Source organism: Protopterus annectens, chromosome 12.part0 (assembly GCF_019279795.1).
Source record: "Protopterus annectens isolate FY-2018-M chromosome 12.part0, PAN1.0, whole genome shotgun sequence".
In the NCBI taxonomy this organism is placed as follows: Eukaryota; Metazoa; Chordata; order Ceratodontiformes; family Protopteridae; genus Protopterus; species Protopterus annectens.
Window position 1 is genome coordinate 425,954,252 of NC_056746.1, and position 23,372 is coordinate 425,977,623.

Consider the following 23,372-nt stretch of genomic DNA (forward strand, 5'->3'; position numbering starts at 1 on the left):
TTCAGAGGTTTGCTTAGTAAGGTAGCTTCAGCTGCTACTATTCAGATCTCTGGATCTGCCTCTGCATCGTTGTCCAAGACTGTCAAGAGAGCACTCTCCTGATCTCAGGCACTGACTTATCTTCCCAGCTCAGCTCCACCTGTCCCCCAGAGAACACCCCAGGTCTTGGTCCTTCTCATTCTGAGCACATGGAGCAGCTGGAACAAATAAGCTATGAATCTTTCCCTGCAGGGAACTTGCAAGTCTCTTCCGAGTCTTCCTCAGAACATGCCACAGAAATTCCTTAGGAATATTTGTGTACAAAGCACATAGATTTCCTGCAGGCGGCATTTACATAGGACACTGCTATTGATGATGAGAAGGGGTCCCCCAGATCCCCACGTTGAGGATGTCTTGAGAGAAATTCTCAAACTTCTCAGACAGAAGGGCAAGTGGTCCTGCGAAGCCCCATCCCCAGAGAAATCAGTGTTTATCAAGGCCTTCGGCTATGGCTCTGCTACTTTTTGGGTGGTTCCATCTACAGATGAGATGGACCTCCTCTCTGAGCATCCTTAAACAGACCCAGATATGACTGAACCAATTCCCTGCAAGCCAGATAAGTACTTGATTTCCCTGAAAGATTGCCAGCATTGGAGCGAGGGGCCTGCTGTGGATTCCATAGTAGTGGTGGCAGCCACCAGTAAGGAGCTTGCATAGGAAATCTCCTCTGTCCATTCCCTGGATAAGGAATCTAGGGCACTGGACAGGTATGGGAAGCGGACATACACTTCAGCTGCCTTTGCTTTGAGGGTGCTGAACTAGCTGGCATGTGGTACCAAATTTCAGGGGGATTTGGCCAACAAAAAAAAGTCAGTTTCTGGATCTGTATATGTAGAAGACACAAAAACCTTGGACGCTGTTAGCCTACCTACAATGTGTCTCAATGTGTGTCATTTCTAATGCTACAGAAGGAGCTTTGAGAGAAGCAAGCAGAGACATTACTGTTAGAAGACATGCTTGGATGCACTTGTGTGACTTCAAGGAGCGCACTTCAAGATGTCTTTTTTAATGCCCCATTTGATGGCTCAACACTTCTTGGGCCCAAAGCTAAAGACACAGTAACAAGGAATGCAGTTGGAATATGGTTCTGTACCTACTAGACGTCCTCCTTTAGGATCCAGAAAGGGGGAAGGTAAACTATGAATGTTCTTCGTGTTTCACTGTTGCAGTCATAACTGTAGGGTGCTCCTGCCGGCAGGCAGCCCGGGGTCGGCCAGAATCCCAAAGTCTGGGTCCGGCGTCGGCTGTATAAGCTAGTATCCTGACGTCAGTACGCCTTGGTACATAGCCCTCAGCCGACGCCATCTTCTCCAGTCTTTCTTGCCGTGCGGTGGAAAGCAGCTCGCAAACGTTGGTTGGCGATTTTCGAACAGCGTATTTGGTTGTTGTCGGTCCGAAGTTCTTACTTCTCTTCTCAAAGCTAAGTACCCCGTTGGGGAATCTTTTCTTGTTCCTCCGATGTCAGAAAAAGTTAATAATTGTATAGCGTGTGGGAAACAAATACCTCATAAAGATTTCCACTCTTACTGTCTACCTTGCTTAGGCCCTGACCACGACGTTTCTTGTTGTCGGTTCTGTGCCAGGTTCAACTCTCGTACTATCAAGCGCAGGTACGATTGGGCTTTAAATTATTTTGGCAGACGCTTCAATTACAGAATGTCGTCGGACACTACCGGAGTTCAAAAGAAGCGCAAAGACAAAGACAGGCCTCCGAGGTCCAAACAGGACTCGTTGCAGCTGGAGCCAGCGTCCGGTTCGGCTGTCGTCAGTGAGGCGCTTTTGCAGCCCCTGTCGTCCGCCACTTCTGAACCGATGGCTGATACGGACTCCCATGGGGAGCCATCAAGGCCCAATATTTTAACTGCTGCAGGACCTTCGGACGTCGCTCCTTCAGATGGGTCCGGAACCGCTGTGCAGGTACCGGCTTCTGAGGGGGTTTTCAGGCCTACTCATATCACTATTTCAAAGGCAAAGACAAAGACTCCTGCTAAGTCTAAAGTTTCAGCTCATGCTTCTTCTGAATCCACTCCCAAGACACAAAAACAATTATTGAGGATGGCTGAAGATTTGCTTACAATGATTAGGGGTTCTCACCCCCCTCCTGAGAAAAGGCCTCGACAGGATGTTACTCTGGATTCCTCTGACCAGACTTCTGTATCTTCTGTTTCTTCCTCTGATCAGGACTATTCCTTTCCCCCTTATGAGGATTCGGATGCTGAGGATTCTTTGCCCTCGGCCTCTCCGCCTGAGGATTTTTCTTTTGGGGAAACCTTGCATGAGATGAGGGAACATTTTCATTGGGAAGGACAGGAATATTCTGCTTCCAAAAAGAGGCTTAGAGAATTTCTTCTTCTTCCTCAGCATAGGCCTTTAGCTATCCCTCCTGTCTTGGACATTGTAGATGATGCTTTTTCTGAGGCTAATTTGAATCCTGATTCCATGCCTCCTGCTCCTTCTAAGCCTGATAGATTTTATAGGGTTCCTGACTCTCATTTATTTTTATTTAAAAACCCTTCTGCAGATCCTGAAACTATTTCTCAGGGTTCTAAGGCTGCTAAGGTTGCTACTTCTAAAAATCCTATTCCCTCTGAGAAGGATTCTCGTGCTTTAGACAGGTGGGGTAAAAGGTATATACTTCTGCTACCCTGTCTGTAAGGGCTTTAAATTGCCAGTTTCATATGTTTAAATATCAGCAATTTCTTTTGTCTGTTTTAAAGCAAAGCTTGCTTCCCATGCTTCTTGTGCAGAGGATAAGGAACTTCAGGATGTTTTGCATGCTACTGAACAGGTTAACAAGCATAGCTTACATTGTGGTTTTGATGCTTTGGATGCTTCTTGCAGGGCTGCTGCCTCTGGTACTGTGATTAGGAGACATGCCTGGCTTCGTGAACAAAGTTTACCTGAACAGGTTAAGGCTAAGTTATTAGATGCCCCTGTTCAATAAGATGTTCTTTTTGGTTCTAAGGCTGAGGAAGTTATTAAAAAGATGGAAGAAAAGGCATAATCCATGCAGACTGTAAAAGATTTCTTGCAAGTTCAGCCTCCTAGATTTTCCAGGAATTGGCCCTCTAAAAATTGGTCCTTTCCCACGTCTGACAGGCCTCAAAGGGGAAGATATAGACGCTCCAGAGGTCGTGGTCAAGGCCAGACCTCTTACAGATCTAGACAATGGACTGCTTCTTCACCTAGAAGGGGAGAAGACAGATCCCAATCTCAAAGAAAGCAAACTCAATGACTCTCTCGGTTGGGCTTCAGGACCCCTTCACCTGGACGCCTCTCTCGGAGGAAAACTGTCTCTTTTTTACAGAAATTGGACTCATATTACCCAGGACAGATGGGTATTGGACGTGATTTTCAAAGGTTACAAGTTCCACTTTCACACTTTGCCAAGGACTCACGGTTGGCCAGATCTGCCAAAACTTCAATGGTCAGAGGCCTTAACTCAAGTGGATGCTCTTCTGGCCATGAGAGCCATAGAGCCTGTTCCACTCTCGGAAATGGGAAAAGGGTTTTATTCAAGGCTGTTTCTGGTTCCCAGAAAACAAAACTCATGGAGACCTATTCTGGACCTTTCTGTGTTAAACACCTTTTTGGAAATTCCAAAGTTCAAGATGCTTACTCTACAACAGCTAATTCCAATGCTCTCTCAGGACGCCTGGATGGTGACATTGGACTTAAAGGAAGCCTATCTGCATATCCCTATCAGACAAGAACGCAGGAAATTCCTCAGGTTCAAGGCAGGTTCGAGGCACTTTCAATTCTCTGTTCTGCCCTTTGGTTTATCTACTGGGCCCAGAGTCTTCACCAAGTGCCTGGCACCAGTAGTGGCTTACTGCAGACTTCAGGGGATCCAGATTTACCCCTATTTGGACGACTGCCTTATTCAGGCAGACAGCAAAGATCTTCTGCTTCAACATCTGGACTTTGTTCAACGTCTTCTCCTACTACTGGGATTCTCAGTGAACATAAAAAAGTCACATTTGATCCCTTCTCAACAAATGGTATTCTTGGGAGCCCTCTTAAATACGACCTTACAAAGGGCCTACCTCACTCAAGAAAAACAAACTCAGCTGGCTTCTACTTTCAACACCTTGGCAACTCTATCTCAGCTCACTGCAAGGAAATTCCTGCAGGCTCTGGGCTACATGGCTTCCTGCATTCTGTTGATTCCAAATGCAAGGCTTCACATGAGAAAGCTTCAATGGTATCTGAAAAGTGTATGGTCACAGCATTACCACGATCTGGATATTCTGATTCCTCTGATCCCCTGCCTCCAGAAGGAATTCCTCTGGTGGTCCAGGGCTTGCACTTTAAACGAAGGAAAACCTTTTTGTCTCCCCCAACCTACTCAAATCCTAACCACGGACGCCTCGGATTATGCTTGGGGAGCACACTTTCTAGACAATTGCCAGCAGGGAACCTGGACAAAGGACCATCTTCACTGGCACATCAATCTGAAGGAAATGTTGGCAGTACAAAATGCCCTTTTAGCCTTCAAAAACCTTTTACAACCAGGGCCTCTGCTAATTCACACAGACAACACCACGGTCATGTGGTACATCAACAAGCAGGGGGGTTCTCATTCATACCCCCTTTGCAGACTAGCTATGGGTTTATGGGACACAGCTCTCAATTTGAATCTGCATCTCCAGGCTCAATTCATTCCAGGGAAACAGAATCTCTTAGCAGACAGCCTGAGCAGAAACATTTCAGATCCTCACGAATGGATGCTAGACACCAACTTGTTCAAAAGGATTACTGCAGTTTGGGGATGTCCCCAGATAGATCTGTTTGCATCCCATCTCAATCATCAGCTGCCTCGCTTTTGCACCAGGTCCTTCCACAAAACAGCATGGAGAGTGGATGCCCTGTCCTTCAGCTGGAGAAGCCTTTCAGCATATGCCTTCCCTCCTCTTCCTCTACTGCCTCGGGTACTACTGAAGATAAAACAGGACAAGCCAAAGTTCCTCATCCTGATTGCTCCAAATTGGCCTCGACAGTTTTGGTGTCCAACCTTAAAGCTCCTGTTCTCGGGGCCTCCTTGGATTCTTCCACTGAGCCCTTCGCTTCTGTCCCAGCATCAGGGTCAGTTACTACATTCCAATCTCAAGACCCTTTGCCTGGCAGCTTGGCTCTTCAAAGGAATTTGATTTCTTCTAGTCTTCCCAAACAAGTTTTGGATGTTCTTTTGGAAGCTAGACGGCCTAGCACTAGGAAATCCTATGCCTCTAAATGGAAGAGGTTTTCTATTTGGATGCAGGACCGAGGCTCTGTTCCTCAGGTTCCTGATCTCTCCTCTATTTTGCTTTACCTTTCGGAACTTTTATCTAAAGGGCTTTCCTTTTCTTCCATTAAGATACATGCTTCTGCTATCTCTGCATTACAGTTCTGATCCTCCTGTTTTTTCACATCCTTTGGTGAAGCAATTCTTGAGAGGGGCTAAAAATTTGCGGCCTCCAAGGACCCCTCCTGTCCCTGCCTGGGATCTTAATTATGTTTTAGAAAAACTTACTTTGCCTCCTTTTGAGCCTGCTGCATCTTCAGATATTAAGTTTCTATCCTGGAAGACTGTTCTTTTGCTAGCATTGACCTCTGCCAGAAGGGTCTCAGAGTTGCAAGCTCTCATGGCTGTGGAACCATACCTTATTTTCCATCAGGACAGAGTATCCTTGAGGACCAATCCTACTTTCATGCCTAAGGTGATTTCGAAAGTGGCTTTAAATCAGACAATTCACCTTCCTACTTTCTTTCCAAATCCTCAAAATAAAGGGGAAAGGATTTTGCATTCATTGGATGTGCACAGGCAGTTACGATTTTACTTGGATAAGACTAAAGATTTCAGAAAGTCTGACCAATTGTTTGTTTCCTTTGCCTCCAGTTCTCTTGGAAAACCTATTTCTAAACAAACTATTTCCAAATGGATTGCTTATGGAATCAGATTTTGTTACACTCATCATGGGAAACAGTTTCCAGGGACCATTAGAAGTCATTCTACTAGAGCAGCTGCTACTTCTGCAGCTTTCCTCAGAGGAGTCCCTACCAAGGATATCTTGGAAGCTGCCACTTGGAGTTCTGTGCATACTTTTCCAAGCACTACAATCTCCCCTTGTTTTCTAAGTCTAGGGCAGGCTTTGCCTCTGCTGTCTTGCAGGGTATTCTTGTCTCCCCTTCTTCTATCTAAAGCCTCCTCCCCCTCTACACTGCTTTGGGATTCCACCCTACAGTTATGACTGCAACAGTGAAACACGAAGAACATAGTACAGTTGTGTACACCTAACATAAATGTAGATGTTCGAGTGTCTTCACTGTTGCAGTCGGGTTTCCCTCCCTCCTATCCCTCTTTTTCTCTTATTTGTGGTGTATTTGTGTTTCCTTGTTGGATTCATTTTTGATTTGTTGGGGACTTCTGACATCTAGGGCAAGAAAGGCTGGAGAAGATGGCGTCGGCTGAGGGCTATGTACCAAGGCGTACTGACGTCAGGATACTAGCTTATACAGCCGACGCCGGACCCAGACTTTGGGATTCTGGCCGACCCCGGGCTGCCTGCCGGCAGGAGCACCCTACAGTTATGACTGCAACAGTGAAGACACTCGAACATCTACATTTATGGTAGGTGTACACAACTGTACTTTCTGAAAATCCCAATGGTCGGTCACTCACCCAAGACAGAAGGGGTTAACAATGGATGTTGCTCACATTGTGAAGGTGGACAGGTCTCTTCACCAAGAGGCCTTAGCGCACCTCAAGAGTTGCATCCTAAAGCCTGTATATCAATCACAAATGACAGATTTGTGCTAAAGATATAAACCAGAGGTTATTACATTCCCTTTCTCTCCTTTCCCCCAAATTTGAAAAAGTTACCAAACATTCCTCCCTGTCAAAGACAAAGCAGCACCCAAGGAAGTGCAAAGACTGCTAAACGAGCAAGTCATCCAAGAGGTCCCACCAGACCAACTAGGATACAGAACTTACTCAGGATTCTTTTTAGTGCCAAAAAAAAAAGCCCGGGAAACTCTGGCAAATTTTGGACCTCGGCCATCTCAATCAATATGTCAAGCAGTCTAAGTGCCGGATGGTCATGGTTCATTTCATTCTCCTACTTTTGAGAGTGAACAACTTGATGTGCTCCATAGACCTTCAGGATGCATGCTACCTTATCAAGACTGACAGGTGGTCCAGGAGGCATCTCTACTTCCAGCTGGAAGCCAGTCATTTTCAATTCAGAGCCCTGCCATTTGGCCTCACCACAACCTCTTTGGTGTTCACCAAATGCACAGCAGTGGTAGTAGCGTGATGCAGGCTGCAAGGGTTCAGTGTGTTACCTTATCTGGATGACATTTCCATCACTACCAGACATCTCCTTATCTAAGCGAGAGACTTCTTGCTCCAAACTTGTTTTTTTGCAGGGAATCCCAATCAGTCTGGACAAGTCAAACTTTTTCCCTGTATAACTGATAGAGTTCATCAGGGGACACTTGAACACAATCCTTCAGACTACAAAACTTCCACTAAACAGGTGATCAGCACTTCACAATCATACTCAAGTTGTCCTTTCCCTTTCATCACAACAACCAATGCCAAGAATGGTCCTTTGCTTAGAGGCTGCCATCGAACCCAATATCACCTTGGTTCCTCTTGCCAGATATGACATGAGAGTACAACGGTGGACTCTAGCAGTTCAGTGGTCTGTCTAGTGACAGCCAGTGTCTTTCCTGATTTGTCTTATGAACATTTGCAGAACTCTCGTACGCTGGTGGCTCAAGTTCCCTATGGAATTGCAAGGTCACCTGTTTGTCTTCCCCCAGCCCAAAGCCAGTGTGACCATGGATGTTTTACTGTTGAGATAGGGCACTACAGGGAAAAGATGGTCCAAGGCACATGGTCCCCTTCCTAGGCTTATCTCCATGTCAACATTCTAGAGATGAGGGCAGCCTTCCTAGCATTGCGGACTTTTCAAGACAGGAGGACTGTTATCTGTCCAAACAATTAACATGTAGTAGTTTGGTACATCAACAAGTAAGAGAGAACCCGATCATCTGATGTTATCAGTCTATGTTAATTTTTTACAGTTTGGATGCGATTCCAATCCTCAGAACTGGCTTGGCCTTTGTACAGCTTGTGCCAGCCAAATAACTCGCGAGTCAAGTCTGTGCCCACAATGCCCCTCTCTCTATTACCTCAAATCTCATTTGCGCCTCTGTCAGCAAGACGTGTCGGCAGTTGCTCTCAGCTAAGTGTCTTAGGTTTTCTTATATTCAGCTATATTTTTTCATGATTTCTGTGTGTGTTGTGTGAGTAGCTCTACCCTGTACGTTATTCTTAGTTTCCCTTCTCCTCCTTAACCCATAGGGGTTTTCTCTTCAGTACAGTTTTTGGTATCCCATTCCTCCGTATACCTCTCTGGTAGTCTTTTCTACCATTGCTGGTAGATCTCTTGACTTTCCCTTTATCTTTTTACCTTTCCAGTAAATCATTTTACTATTGCTGGTTGATTTCCTGTTCCTTCCTTCTGTCGTGTGTATGTGATTTTGTAGTAGTGTTCTTGCCTTTTCATGTATGGCAGAAAAAACACCAAAAGGCACTTCTGGATTCAGACAAAGCCAGGAGTGTGGAAGAAAGATGCCCAGTTCAGACGGGTATCTTTCCTGTGTCTGTTTAGGAGCACCTCGCTTACAAATTGACTGCGACTTATGTAAGGGCTTCAGTCAGAGGACTTTAGTTGAGCGTCAGCACAAGCTCATACTAAAGAGCTTGCTCAAATCTCCATTTAGTGAAGCCTGGTCCAAGGCCAACTATGCTTCCAAGGATGTGTCAAAAAAAGAAGTCTCTCGGTACTGGCATCTCCATCGGTGCAGGTTGCCCGTAAGCATAAGGCTTTGGTTCCAACTACCTCAAAACTGACTGCTAAAGTTCCGAAACTTCAAATTGATGTCCCCTCGGCACCGTCCACTTCCATGGTGCCCTCAACACTGGGGTCAGCTCCAGCTTCTTTAGTTTCTGGCTTGGTGCCAACTTCGCCCTCAGTGCAGCATCATGTTTTGGCCCCCTCTGCGCCTCAGCAGCCTCTGCTCATTACCTCGGTGCCGAAATTAGACCAAGACCCGCCCAGGACAAGGTATTCTCTCTCCATAGACCCTTTTGTGGCCCAGCTGCCTAGCCACTTTCTAGAACTTCCAGAGTCTCCCTCGGTCTTCTCAGTTCAATCCTCCAGGAGTTTTTCTGAGTTGATGTGAGGTTGGTGGACCAACTGTTGGTGGCCAGAGGCATTCCTGCCCCTTCTCAGGCCCCCTCCCACCTGGACTTGGGACCTCCTCTCCCAGGACTCCTACTGTTTCTCCTCCAGTGACTTCAGCCAGAGTTTCAGAGCCCAACACTTCGATCTCCCCAGTATCAGCTGTTTTGATGCCATTGGGTATTTCCACCTCAGCACCAGAAGTTGCCCTGATTTTTTTTTGGTTCCTACTGTGGAGCCGACAGAGTCTTGGGGCCATGTCCTCTCCGTTGGTTCCATGCGTCTCGGCTCATAGGTTAATACTAGGCTTAACTGCCTTTGTGGACCATTTTAAGCCTAGCCAATTACCCCATGTGAGAATCAAACCCTGCACATTGTGTTTATAAGGTAAACACCTTAACCATTATGCCAACCTTCCAACCCTTCCTGTTTTTATATGGTGCTAGCCTCGGCTCCTGGAACTTCGTCAGTTGTGGGTCCTCCCCTGGCACTGGGGGGGCAGGCTGTCGGAGAGGAGTGTGACCTCAGTACCGAGCTGGTCTTTCTCAGTTCCGGGCTCCCACTCCTCTGTGGGGCACCACCTTCCAGATCATGGAGAGGGCCTTAGCCTCTGCAGGTTCTCAGCTGTTTCCTGCTGCTTTGGAATGTCACGTTTCCATTTCCTCTGGTTCAGAGTTGTCACCAATCCCTACGATAGGACAGCGAACACTGGGGCTTCAAGTTGCCCAGAAACTGGGTCTCTCTTCTTAGGAGTCCTCCGCAGAGATCCTCACTGGGGAACTGCCCCATAAGAAGACATGCAAGAGGAAGCACCTCTATTTCCCTGAAGAATCTGTCACTGAGGACACAGATTTCGATGAAGGGGAGGGTTCCCCCTGGTCACTCTCTGAAGATGTCTCCTTTGGAGGCATCCTGGAAATTCTAAAACAGAGGGGTAACTAGAACTCCCAAGACCCATTCTTGGAGGAAACCGTGTACTTGCAAGTCTTCGGTGCCAGACCATCTACTTCCTGGGTGTCCCCACCCACTGATGATCTCATCAAACTAATCATGCAGTAGACTTGGAAAGCTCCAGACACCATAGAACCTATTCCCAGGTGACCTGACAAGATACCATCACCACTGGAGGGCCACCAGTATTGGCCCAAAATTTTAATAGTAGATGCCATGGTAGTGGTAGCTGCCACCAAAAAGGAACTTGCCAATGAGAGTCCTTCTGTACATCTGATTAACAGGAAGTCTAGGACGGTGGACATGTTTGGAAAGTGGGCTGTGCTTCATCGACCTTCGCCCTTAGATCTTTGAACTTTCTGGGACACTTTACTAGACTTCAGAGAGACCTGACCAGGGAATTATCAGAAACTCTTAACTGGGGCTGTGTCTAACAAGGTACAAGATAAAGTTGCCTCTCAGCTAGCCACCCTGGAGTCTATATCAAACTTGTCCATGCGGCTCATCGCACATGCAGCCGAAGGTACGACCAAGGCAGCGGGTTCCGGTGTTGCCATTAGGCATCATGCCTGGATGCGCTTGTGTGATTTCGTGGAGCCCTTCAAGTCTTACTTTGTTAATGCTCCATTTGACGGATCATCCTTGTTTGTCCTCAAATAAAGAACACATTAACCAGGTGTGAAAAGGATAGTAAGACCCTGTCTGCTGTGGGTATTCATTTTTCTACTCCTCAACAATCCTTTTCTAGGAATCAGAGGAGTGGAAAAATGTGGTTCAAAAAGTCCCAGGGGCCTTTCCTGGACACACGTGGTGGCAGCTCCTATTGAGGTAGAGGGGAGTGCTCAGATGGAAGACGCCGACCCCGAGGAAGAGGTGGCCCACAAAACCAGGGGTCCAGAGACTCCTTTTCTGGACAGCCCTACCAGCGCTCCTGAAGGGGGGCCCAATTGCTTGCATCTGGAAGCAGTCGGGGGAAGACTCATTAGTCTGGCGACAAATAATCTCCGATACTTGGGTGCAGAAAATCATTACCAGAGGCTATCACATCCCTTTCATCCTTTTTCCATGTTCTCTCAGAAAAATCCCCAACGTTCCACCCCATCAGAGGGATCAAGCAGCCAGAGAAATCCAAAAGCTGTTACAAAGAGTCATCCAAGAAGTTCCACCAGACCATATAGGATCTGGCTTTTACTCAAGAGTTCTTTTTAGTGCCAAAAAAGGCTGGGGACTGGAGGCCAGTATTGGACCTCAGCCTTCTGAACAACTTTGTTCAGCAAACAAAATTCCAGATGGTCATGGTTGAGTCTATTCTTCCCTTTCTATAGGAAAACGATTGGATGTGCTCTAGACTTCAAGATGCATATTACCACATAAAAATGGACAAGCTCTTGAGAAGGTTTCACCATTTTCAGCTGGGGGGGGGGGGGCAGTCATTACTACTTCAGAGCGCTGCCCTTTGGTCTCACCAAAGCCTTCAGGATGTTCGAATGAATGGCATCTGTCATGGCTGACGTGAAGTTATGCAGATTCCGGGTGTTTCCTTATCTAGACAACTGGCTCCTCACTGCCCTGACTATGCGTCTACTGATTCAATCCATAGATGACTTCACATGCCTGTTCAGTAACCCTGGGCATTACAGTCAACTATGAAAAGTCTCATCTATTCCCCACTCAAGATTTAGAGTACATAGGAGCCCAGCTCAACACAGTTTCATGCATAGCTTCTCTACCCTTTCACAGGCTCTAAAAGGTAAGGTAGCAAGTTCAGTCCATTTTACCAAAAAGCAAGGTGCCTGCTCTTCTAATTCTTCAGGCCCTAGGATCCGTTGCAGCAGCTATCAGTCTGATCCCACTGGCAATGTTTCACATGAGAATACTTCAATGGCTTTTAGCCTCACAATGGTCCATTCTTTCTCACCCAGTGAATCAACCAATCCTGCTAATGGAACATTTCAAAAAGATGTGCCCTGGTGGATGAAGTCTGAAGAAATCTTAATGGACCGTCCATTTGTTTCCCCCTCGGCCCAAGGCTATAGTGATCATGGTTGCCTTCCAGATGGGGTGGGGGGAGGCATTATCTGGGAAACTAGAGTCCAAGGCACTTGGTCTCCTCAAGAGGCTAACTTACACATCAGTGTTTTGGAAATGAGAGCAGTGCTCCTAGCGTGGCAAGCCTTTCAAGCTACTCTTCCTTTGGGAACAGTTGCAATCCAGTCAGACAACATGTCACTAGTCTATTACATCAACAAATGGGGGAGGGGGGCAGGGGATCAAGTCCTACCCCCTCTGCCAGAAAGCTGTCAGATTTTGTAAATGGGCAATATCCTCCAATCGCTTTCTTGTGGCAATGTACATCTCGGGGATCTCAAGTGTGATAGTGAACAAGTTGAGCAGACACATTCTACTACCTTGTGAGTGGTCTCTAAATCCCAAAGTGGCAAAAAAAAATATTTTGCCACTGGGGCGAACTTTGTTGTGACCTATTTGCCTCCACAGTGAACAAGTGCAGCACATACTTTGCCCTAATCCCTCCACAGGGATTGTCCCCGAGAGACACTTTGCTCCTCGATTGGCCCTCGGGTCTCCTTTATGCCTTCCCCTCATTTCCCTCTTCCTGTAGGAAGCTCAAAGGTTGCGAGCCAAAGTGATCCTCATTGCCCGTTTTGGCCCAGGCAAGTTAGGTTCCCCTTTCTATGGCCTCTCTTGGTTCACCAAACATGGATTCTGGACCCAGTTCCGGACCTGCTACTCACAAGGGCTGCTACATCCCTATCTTTACTCCCTCAAGCTCACAGCTTGTTTCCTCCTTTTCGGTTAGTTGCTAGACAAAATAATACTTCCTGTCCAAAAAATTCTTCTTGCTTTCCATAGACCTTCCACCTGGAAACTTTATTCCAGTAAATGGAACAGATTTTCTCTTTGGGCCTTTGAAAGCAATTTAGACCCTTTCTCTGCTCCAGTTAAAAAATGTTTTGGAATTCTTAGCTGATATTTTTGACCAAGGAGCTGTTGCCTCCACTTTTAGAGTTCATTTAGCAGCCATCTCTAATTTTCACAATGGATATGATGACCATCCTTTAAATGTACATCATGTTACCCCGCTGCAGTCATCACACTTGGGTTATCCTGCTGTCAGGTGGTCCCGCAGTCGGCCAGAGTTCCAAAGTCTTGGTCCGGCGTCGGTTGCTGTTGCTTCCTCCCTGACGTCAGTGCGCCAGGGGTATATAAGAGGCATCCGACGCCATTTTCTTCAGTCTTTCTTGCCGCGCGGTACCCGAAGCAGAAGCAGTTCGCAAGTGCCGGTCGGCCGACACCTGAGATTTTCTAATCGAATTTCAGTCCAAAGTCTTCAACTTTGGAAATTCACAGACAATTACATTACTACTTGGATAAAACTAAGGCTTTCAGAAACTCTGACCAGCTCTTTGTAGCCTATGCTGCAGGATCACAAGGAAACGCCATCTCAAAACAGAACATTTCAAAATGGATAGGACATTGCATACGTTTCTGCTACACGCATCATGGGAAACCGGTACCTGCTAGCATTATGTCCCACTCCACCAGGGCTACAGCTACATCAGCAGCCTTTCTCAGGGGGGTGCCAACCAAAGATGTTCTGGAAGCTGCAACTTGGAGTTCAGTGCACACCTTCACCAAACACCATCACTTACCTCTATATTCTAAGACTAGAGCTGGCTTTGCCACTGCAGTTTTGCAGGGCCTACTAGCTTCTTCTAACCCTCTTTAACTCCACCACCCATCCTTAGCTTTGGGATTCAACCCAAGTGTGATGACTGCAGCAGGGTAACACGATGAACATAGTACAGATGTTCTTCATCTCACATTGCTGCAGTCCTTACACTTGGGTAGTCCGCTGTCCTCGGTCGGCCCGAATATCAAAGTATAAGGCTGACGTCGGTCAAGGCGCATTTGACTGACATCAGGACGTCAGGGTACAAATGCGCATGACCGACGTCATATCCTCAGTCTTTTTTGCCGCATGGTCCGATGCAGAAGCAGCGTTGCAAGTGCCGGTTGGCGTTCTGAAATTGTTCGATTTCGGAGTTTCAGACCGAGTCAAAGTTGGCCAAGTACCCCGTTGGGGAATATTTTAGTTTTTTCTTGCCGCAGTGGTTTACGGATGTCAGAAAAGTGAATAATTGTATTTCTTGTGGGAAACAGATACCGTAGAGACTACCATACTTTGTGTATTCCTTGTTTAGGGCCTGAGCACGACGTTGTTGGGTGTCGCTCTTGTGCTAGATTCAATAAGCGCACTATTAAGAGAAGATTAGATTGTGCCAGGTTAGTCTTCGGGAAGCGGTGCAATTATAAAATGCCGTCGGATGCTCCGCCCGCTTCTTCGAAGAAGCGCAAGGACAAAGCAGTTAAACCTAGGCTAGAGGAACCGTCAGTACCGGACGCCGGTTCTTTAGAGGTGTCTGTGGAGCCGGTGGTTCCACCGGAGGTTTCTTTGGGATCCCAGGGAGAGACTTTGTTATTGCAGGATGTGGCCTCTCAGGAGGCAGGCCAGGCTGATGGGGCTTCTCAGGTTACTATACTCCCCTCCCTGCCTAGGGTGGTTAGGCCCTCTCCTTCTGTTTCCAAGGCTTCTCCCAGGGGCAGGCCAGGTTTAGCTTCAGTTGGTGTTACCCCTAGTTCTTCAGGAACTGTGCCCAAGAAGCATATGCTTAAAATGGCAGAAGATTTGATTACTTTGATTAGGGGTTCTATGCCCCCTCCTGATAACAGACCTAGGGTGGAGCCTGAGCTAGGGAGTTTTGAGCAGGCTTCAGATGTTTCAGAGTCTTCGGCTGAAGACTTGCAGGAGTACTCTCCTTATTCTGATTCTGATGTGGATGATTCTACTCCTTCTGCTTCTCCTCCTGAGGATTTTTCTTTTTCAGAAACTCTTCATTCCATGAGGGAGCATTTTAAGTGGGAAGGTCAGGACTTCTCTGATTCCAGGAAAAGGCTTAGGGAATTTTTGTTTTTACCCCAGCATAGGCCTTTGGCTATACCTCCTGTTTTGGATGTAGTGGAAGATGTTTTTACAGAGGCTTCTCTTAATCCTGATTCTTTGCCTCCTGCTCCTGTTAAACTGGATAGGTATTACAGGGTGCCTGAAGCTCATAAGTATCTTTTTAAGAGTCCTAGGGCAGACCCAGAAACTGTTAGCCAGGGGCCTAAAGGTGTTAAGGCTTCTGTTGTAAAGAATCCGGTTCCTGCAGACAAAGAGGCCAGGGCCTTGGATAGATGGGGAAAGAAAGTTTATACTTCTTCCACTCTTGCTATGAGGGCTTTGAATTGCCAGTTTCACATGTTGAAATACCAAAACTATCTCCTTTCACAATTGAAGTCTAAGGTTGATGCTCTGGCAGAAGGTATTGATTGTAAAGAGTTGCAAGATTTAGTACATGTTTCTGAACAGGTGGGTAAGCATTCTTTGCAATGTGGTTTTGATGCTGTACAGGCCTCGTCTAGGGTGGCTGCCACTGGGTCAGTTCTTCGCAGGCACGCCTGGCTGAGGGATCAAAATTTATCTGACCATGTTAAAACAAGGATTTTAGATGCTCCTTTACAATCTGACGTGTTGTTTGGTTCTCCTGTTGAGGCAGTTTTAAAGAAAATGGAAGACAAGGCTAAGTCTATGCAGACTGTTAAAGATTTTTGCAGGTCCAGCCTCCAAAGTTTAGTAGAAATTGGCCTACTAAGGGGTGGACGTATCCTTCTTATGATTCCCAGTCTAGGGGTAGATCTAGACGTGGTAGGGGCAGAGCTCAGGGCTCTTTCAGGCCTAGAACAGGGAGTTCTCCTGCACAGTCTTGGTGAGGGCAGGGGTCAGTCCTTTCGTAAACAGACCCAATGACCTACCTTTTCAGCTGCCAGAGCCTTCTCGTCTGGCAGCACCTTTGGGAGGAAGATTGGCACTTTTCAAAGAAAATTGGAGTTTAATTACCCAAGACAGATGGGTATTGGATATCATACACCACGGTTACAGGTTTTATTTCCATACCTTGCCTCCTTTCAAAGGCATGCCAGACGTTCCTCCTCAACAAAGAATAGAGGCTCACAAGCAAGTTTCTCTGTTACTCCAAATAGGGGCCATACAGCCGGTCCCTATGCCAGAAGTGGGCCTAGGATTTTATTCTCGCCTGTTCCTAGTACCAAAGAAGGGGAACACGTGGAGACCAATTTTGGATTTATCTATCCTCAACACTTATCTGGACATTCCCAAGTTCAAAATGTTGGCGTTACAGCAGCTTTTACCTCTGCTGGGCAAAGATCATTGGATGGTAACTTTGGATCTCAAGGAGGCTTACCTTCATGTTCCTATCAGACTAAGTTGCAGGAAGTATCTGCATTTTCGAGCTGGGACTTCTCACTATCAGTTCTCTGCATTGCCCTTTGGCTTATCTACTGCGCCCAGAGTGTTCACGAAAGTTCTGGCTCCAGTGATAGCTTTCTTCAGGCTAAAAGGAATACAGATCTATCCTTATTTGGACGACTGCCTGATTCTGGCTCAAGGAAGGAAGAGCTTCTTCATCATTTGGAATATGTGATAGCAGTGCTAAGATGCCTGGGGTATTCTGTGAGCGAAATAAAGTCCAGTCTAGTACCCTCTCAGGACATGTGCTTTCTGGGTGTGAGACTGAATACAGCATCCCAGATGGCCTTTTAACCCCGGACAAACAAAAGAGTCTTTCCCTTTACTTCCATCAACTATCTCATCAGTCCGGGCTGACTGCAAGGACAGTCCTTCAAGCCTTAGGGTTCATGGCATCTTGTATTCTGGTGCTTCCCAATGCCAAACTCCATATGAGGAAGCTGCAAGGGTATCTCAAAATGTATGGACACAGCACTGCCAGGATCTGGACACTGTCATTCAAATAATACCTTGCATTCAAAAGGAATTTTTGTGGTGGGCTCAGGAATGTCACCTAAACAAGGGACTCTCTGTGACCCGGCCAGAGGCGAGTCAGATTTTAACGACAGATGCCTCAGACAAAGCTTGGGGAGCTCATCTAAATGGAAAGTGGATACAAGACAAGTGGCCTGCCAGACTACAACATCTACATATCAACCTGAAGGAGATGTTAGCAGTCCAGTTTGCATTAATAGCTTTCAAGGATTTACTTCTTCCAGGGCAGGTTTTGATTCTAACAGACAACACAACTGTCATGTGGTACATCAACAAGCAAGGGGGAACGTATTCTTATCCTCTATGCAGGCAAGCAATGATTTTGTGGGAGACTGCTCTCAGTTTACAGCTCAATCTTCAGGCAAGGTTTCTGCCAGGAGCACAGAACTCCTTAGCAGATGTGTTGAGCAGGCAATTATGGATCCCCACGAGTGGAAATTGGATCCTCATGTATTTCAGAAATTGACAGTGTCATGGGGAACTCCAGACATAGATCTGTTCGCTTCTCCACTAAACCATCAGCTGCCAAAGTTTTGCACAAAAGGTTTCATCCCACAGCTTGGAGAGTGGATGCTCTTTCTTTCAATTGGAGCAATCTTCATGTGTATGCCTTTCCACCTCTGCCTCTCCTCCCAAAGGTACTTCTAAAGGTCAGACAGGACAAGCCAAGGATGATTTTAATAGCTCCAGATTGGCCTCGACAGCACTGGTACCCATTACTGAGAAGTCTGGTACGGAAGCCTCCATGGCCTTTGCCTTCGATTCCACACCTGTTGTCACAGGAGGACAGCCATTTGCTCAATGTCAAGCTTCACTCTCTGCACCTAACAGCCTGGCATATTCTGTTTTGAACCATAGTGGGCCTCCACTTCCTCAGCAAGTTTTGAATGTTATTTTGGAAGCTAGAAGGCCTAGTACAAGGAAAGTGTACGCAGATAAATGGAAGAGATTTTTATTTTGAAGTGCAGCAAAAGATTTTGATGTTTCTGAGCCTAATTTGAGTGTGGCTCTTCAATATCTTACTGAGTTACTGGACAAAGGTTTGTCTTTCTCTTCTATTAAGGTTCATGCTGCAGCAATTTCGGCTCACTATGATTGTGACCCACCATTGTTTTCTCATCCTTTGTTCAAGCAATTTCTTAGAGGGGCAAAGAATATAAGACCCCCACGAAGAGCTCCTACTCCTGCTTGGGATCTCAATTTTGTGTTGGAGAAACTCACTCTACAACCTTTTGAGCCTGCAGCGACTTCTGAGTTGAAATATTTATCATGGAAGACTGCTTTTTTGTTGGCCATTACCTCTGCAAGAAGGGTTTCTGAATTGCAGGCCCTTATGGCGGTTGAGCCTTTCTTGATTTTCCATAAGGATAGGGTATCTTTACGTACTAATCCTTCCTTTATGCCTAAAGTGGTTTCTAGTGTGGCTTTAGACCAAACTATTCATTTGCCTACTTTTTATGCAAATCCCCAAAATAAAGGGGAAAAGATTTTGCACACTTTAGATGTACACAGGCAGTTGCGATATTATTTGGACAGAACTAAAGGGTTCAGGCAGTCTCAGCAGTTATTTGTTTCTTTTGCTTTGAGTTCTCAGGGCAAGCCTGTGTCAAAACAAACTATTTCTAAGTGGATTGGGTTTTGCATTGCTTTCTGTTATTCCCATCATGGCAAGGAGATTCCAGCTGGGATTAGGCCTCATTCCACTAGAGCTACTGCCACTTCGACAGCTTTTTTGAGGGGGGTGGCAACCAAGGATATTTTGGAGGCAGCTACTTGGAGTTCAGTGCACACTTTCTCTAGGCATTATCACCTGCCACTTTACTCTAAATCCAGGGCTGGTTTTGCCACTGCTGTTTTGCAGGGCATTTTGGCAGCTCCTGCTTCCTTATAGTTTGGCCATCCTCCCATGCCTCTGCTTTGGGATTCTACCCAAGTGTAAGGACTGCAGCAATGTGAGATGAAGAACATAGTACAGTTTTGTAGCTACCATAAATGTAGATGTTCGAAGATCCACATTGCTGCAGTCCAATTTACCCTCCCTCCTTCCCCTCTGTAGTTAGAGGTGGTTGTGTGGGTTGAGTTGTAAATATTGTGTATATAGTGTATATTTTGTACATATAATTAGGGCAAGGGTGCTTGGTTGTTTGTTTTGCTGTCTTTTGGTTTTGACCTTTATTTTTAGGGTCTTCTGACATCTGGGGCAAGAAAAGACTGAGGATATGACGTCGGTCATGCGCATTTGTACCCTGGCGTCCTGATGTCAGTCAAATGCGCCTTGACCGCCGTCAGCCTTATACTTTGATATTCGGGCCGACCGAGGACAGCGGACTACCCAAGTGTAAGGACTGCAGCAATGTGGATCTTCGAACATCTACATTTATGGTAGGTACAAAACTGTACTTTTTGTACCTACCATAAATGTAGATGTTCGAGTGTTCACCCTGCTGCAGTCCAGGTTACCCTCCCTCCATCCCCTCTGAACTAGCTGGACTTATCCATACCTTTCTATCCTATACAACCTCTGTGGTGTATTTGCTTGTGACTGAAAGTATTGTTTTATTTTTACTTGCATATTTTTATATAGCAATAAGTATTGCCTACCTTTTGGGGGCACCTGACATTTGGGGCAAGAAAAACTGAAGAAAATGGCGTTGGATGCCTCTTATATATACCCCTGGCGCACTGACGTCAGGGAGGAAGCGACAGCAACCGACGCCGGACCAAGACTTTAGAACTCTGGCCGACTGCGGGACCGCCTGACGGCAGGATAACCCAAGTGTGATGACTGCAGCAGGGTGAACACTCGAACATCTACATTTATGGTAGGTACAAAACTGTACTTTTCTCATTGTCTATGCAGTCTTTCTCAAAGGAGTTTTACGTATCAAACCTCCATTCAAGGATCTGTTACCTGTGTGGTATCTTACCTTCATTTTGCAGTACTTAATACTACCTCCCTTTGAACCAGCTGCCACTTGCCATCTCAAATTCCTTTCCTGGAAAACTCTCTAGTGGCCATCACTTCCATCAGGAGAGTCTCGGAAATTCAGGCACTTTGTGTGAAACAAGCCACCAACTCGTTAGAATACACACAGCAAAACAACACTTTAATAAAAAAAATAGTAAAAATATATAAAACGTGAGCGCTTCCACAGAGTCCTCTCTGCTTCCTCAGACTTACTACAGTAAGTGCTGCGCTTGTTTAAATAATGATAGATCTGTGTCAAATCCAATCAGTTTGCAGTATCTTGAAAATAAAAATTAAAAAGACATACACTATATAAACAACCAAATCATATAAATAATGGACTAAAAATGTATGTAAAAAACTGTAAAAGCTTGCTCTATAGAGTAAGATAGTGTTAAAACTGTAGAATATATGTATAGATGTTAAAAGATGTGACTAAACATAATAGTCAATGTTTCAAAGCCCTGTTCCTGAGAAAAGGTTTCAGTGATGTCCCTTATATGTTCTAGGACTCTATCTTTGAGCAGCCAATAGAGTCCTAGAACATGTATGGTACATTAAAAATAATAGAGAGAGAAGTGCGTTAGCGATGCATGTTTTAAAGGAGGGGGCCCACACACACCTTCAAATTTCTAGTGTTACACATTATACAAGAAAATAAAAGAGGTGGGAACATGATAAGACCGAAGCCTGAGAACAAGAATGGATAATTAGATTTCAGGCTGACAGACCACATGGACTAAATAGTAAGGTTTCACGGAAACCTTTTCTCAGGAACAGGGCTTTGAAATATTGATTATTATGTTTAGTCACATATTTTAACATCTATACATGTATTCTACAGTGTTCACACTATCTAACTCTATAGAGCAGACTTTTACAGTTTTTTACATACATTTTTAGTCCTTTATTTATATGATTTGATAATATAGTGTATGTCTTAATTTTTATTTTCAAGATACTGCAGACTGATTGGATTTGACACAGATGCATCATTATTTAAACAAGAGCAGCAGCAGTTACTGTAGTATGACTGAGGAAGCAGAGAGGACTCTGTGAAAGCGCTCACATGTTTTATATATTTTTACTATTTTTTATTAAAGTGTTGTTTTGCCGTGTGTGTTCCAATGAGTTGGTGGCTTTTTTGGAACATTATAGTTTTATCGTTGGTTACTTTATCCAGATTCAGGGGATGTGTGTTTGATACTTTGTGCGAAACCACTGTACATAATTTTTCATAAAGAGACAGGGTGTTGTTGAGCACTAACCCTTAATTTCTTCCTAAGGTGGTCTCTGAGTCAAACAGTAATCAATCCATTCATTTTGCCAGTTGTCTTTACCAAGTTTTCTAACAAAGGTAAATATTGTTTACATTTATTAGACATTCATAGACAGCTGAGACTTCTACCTTGACAGGACTAAAGATTATAGAGCATCAGACCAATTGCTTCCTTTTCAGGACTAAGACTAGGAAAATCTGTATCTAAAGTGACCCTATCTAAATGGTTAAGAGATTGCATTACCTTTATTTACGAACATAATAATCAAAAATTTTCCGCACCAGTAAGAGCGCATTCAACCTACATCCATTGGCACATCAGCTGTTTTTTTCATTCCAAAGCTTCTCTAGATGAAATATGTGCAGCCGCAACTTGGGCTATGCCTCATACTTTTATCACTCTTTACAAATTAGATATGGTCTCCAGGGGAAGAGCATCTTTTATCTCTATAGTTGTCAGGAATATCCTTCCATAAGGCCACCCAGGGAATAAAGTAGCTGGGGACTCATGTCCCAACTGTCAAGAATTAATGAAGATTGGCAACATCGGATAAAGAAGTTATGTACTCACCATAACATTCCATCTGTGTTGTCAGTCTTCATTCATTTCTGACATACCACCCACCTTCCTCCTCCATTAGATTTCCTGGAGGATCATACCCTTGTCCTGGACTTTCATTAGGGTTTTTACCATGGACATGCTTTTTATCACAATTTATATCTTATTCTTGCTATAGTCTGCAAACTTGATCTGAGGTAACCAAGAGGGGCATAGTGGATAGAGACTTGACTCAAGAGTTTTTTGGCTGGTGCAAGCTGTATAAAGGCCGAGCTGGTTCCGTGCATCGAAATCCTATTCCAACTGTCAAGAATGAGCAAAGATCGACAGCACAGATAGAACGGTGAGTACATAACTTCTTTTTATCCGTTGTGTCTATAGGCCATGAAAGTTTGGCAGTGGACTTTTGTCTTCCATTCCTTTGCTTCTTGCAAAGTGCTTTCCAAGGAAGTCCACGGTTGTAGAGGGGACAGCTTGCACAGATCCATCCTCCTGCCTCACAAATGGTCCCTCAAGTCAGAAGGTGGTGTAGAAGAATTTTCGTAGCTGGGGCCCAGTATGCTGTGATGATCTTGCTACTCCTCAAACCATCAAACCATCAAATGCAACGGGTTAATTTCCCTGCTACTCCCCTAGAGGGGAAGTCACCGAGGGATGCTGTGATCCACATTTGGCTTCCTAGTCTTCTTTATGCTTTTTCTCCAACACCTCTCAAACCAGAATTTTAGCAGAAAGCCCTGGAGAAAGATCACAGTAATCCTCATTGCCGTGTCTGGCCCTCAACAAGTTTGGTTCCCTTTCTTGTGGCTTAATCTGAAACCGTCATGGGTGCTGGATCCAATTCTGGATCTAATTTTTCACTCATCTGGAATGCCTATCCCATTCATTCAAGCCCTGAAGTTAACCACTTGTTTTTTCCACTTCCAGTGATAGCTAGTCAGACTGGACATTCTTCCTAGGTTATCCATATTCTTGCTTCCTCCTAGAAACCATCTTCTAGGAGAATTTATAGAAGCAAATGGAAAAGTGCCTCTGTGTGGACTATAGAAATAAATTTAGGTTTCTCTTCTGCACCACTTCAGCATTGTTTTCCTTTTTTTCACTTCCCATGGTCTTAAGACTTTCTAGCCTGTCTTTTTCGGAATGGGGCCAGCTATAGCTCTTTCTAGTTTCCACATTGGAGAAAATCAGTACTCCATTGCTTCTGTCAAATTATGTAAGGCCTTTCTGAGGGGTACTCTTCTTCTCAGGTCTCAGAGATCTTAGTCACTGAGACATTGCTATTATATTTCAAGCACTAACTCAACCACCACTTGAACTTGCTGCCAAGTTGGAATTTCAGTTCCTTACATGAAAAACCTTGCTTTTTTTTGTAGCAGTTACTTCTGCAAAGAGGGTGTCAGAACTCCACGCCCTTTCAT

The 23,372-nt window shown here is 45.2% G+C and overlaps 1 protein-coding gene across 1 annotated transcript in view; it reads left to right on the forward strand.

Moving 5' to 3' along the window:
- PDPK1 (3-phosphoinositide dependent protein kinase 1) overlaps positions 1-23,372 on the forward strand; it is a 1,584,105-nt gene that overhangs the window by 1,271,006 nt on the left and 289,727 nt on the right. The window lies entirely within an intron of this gene.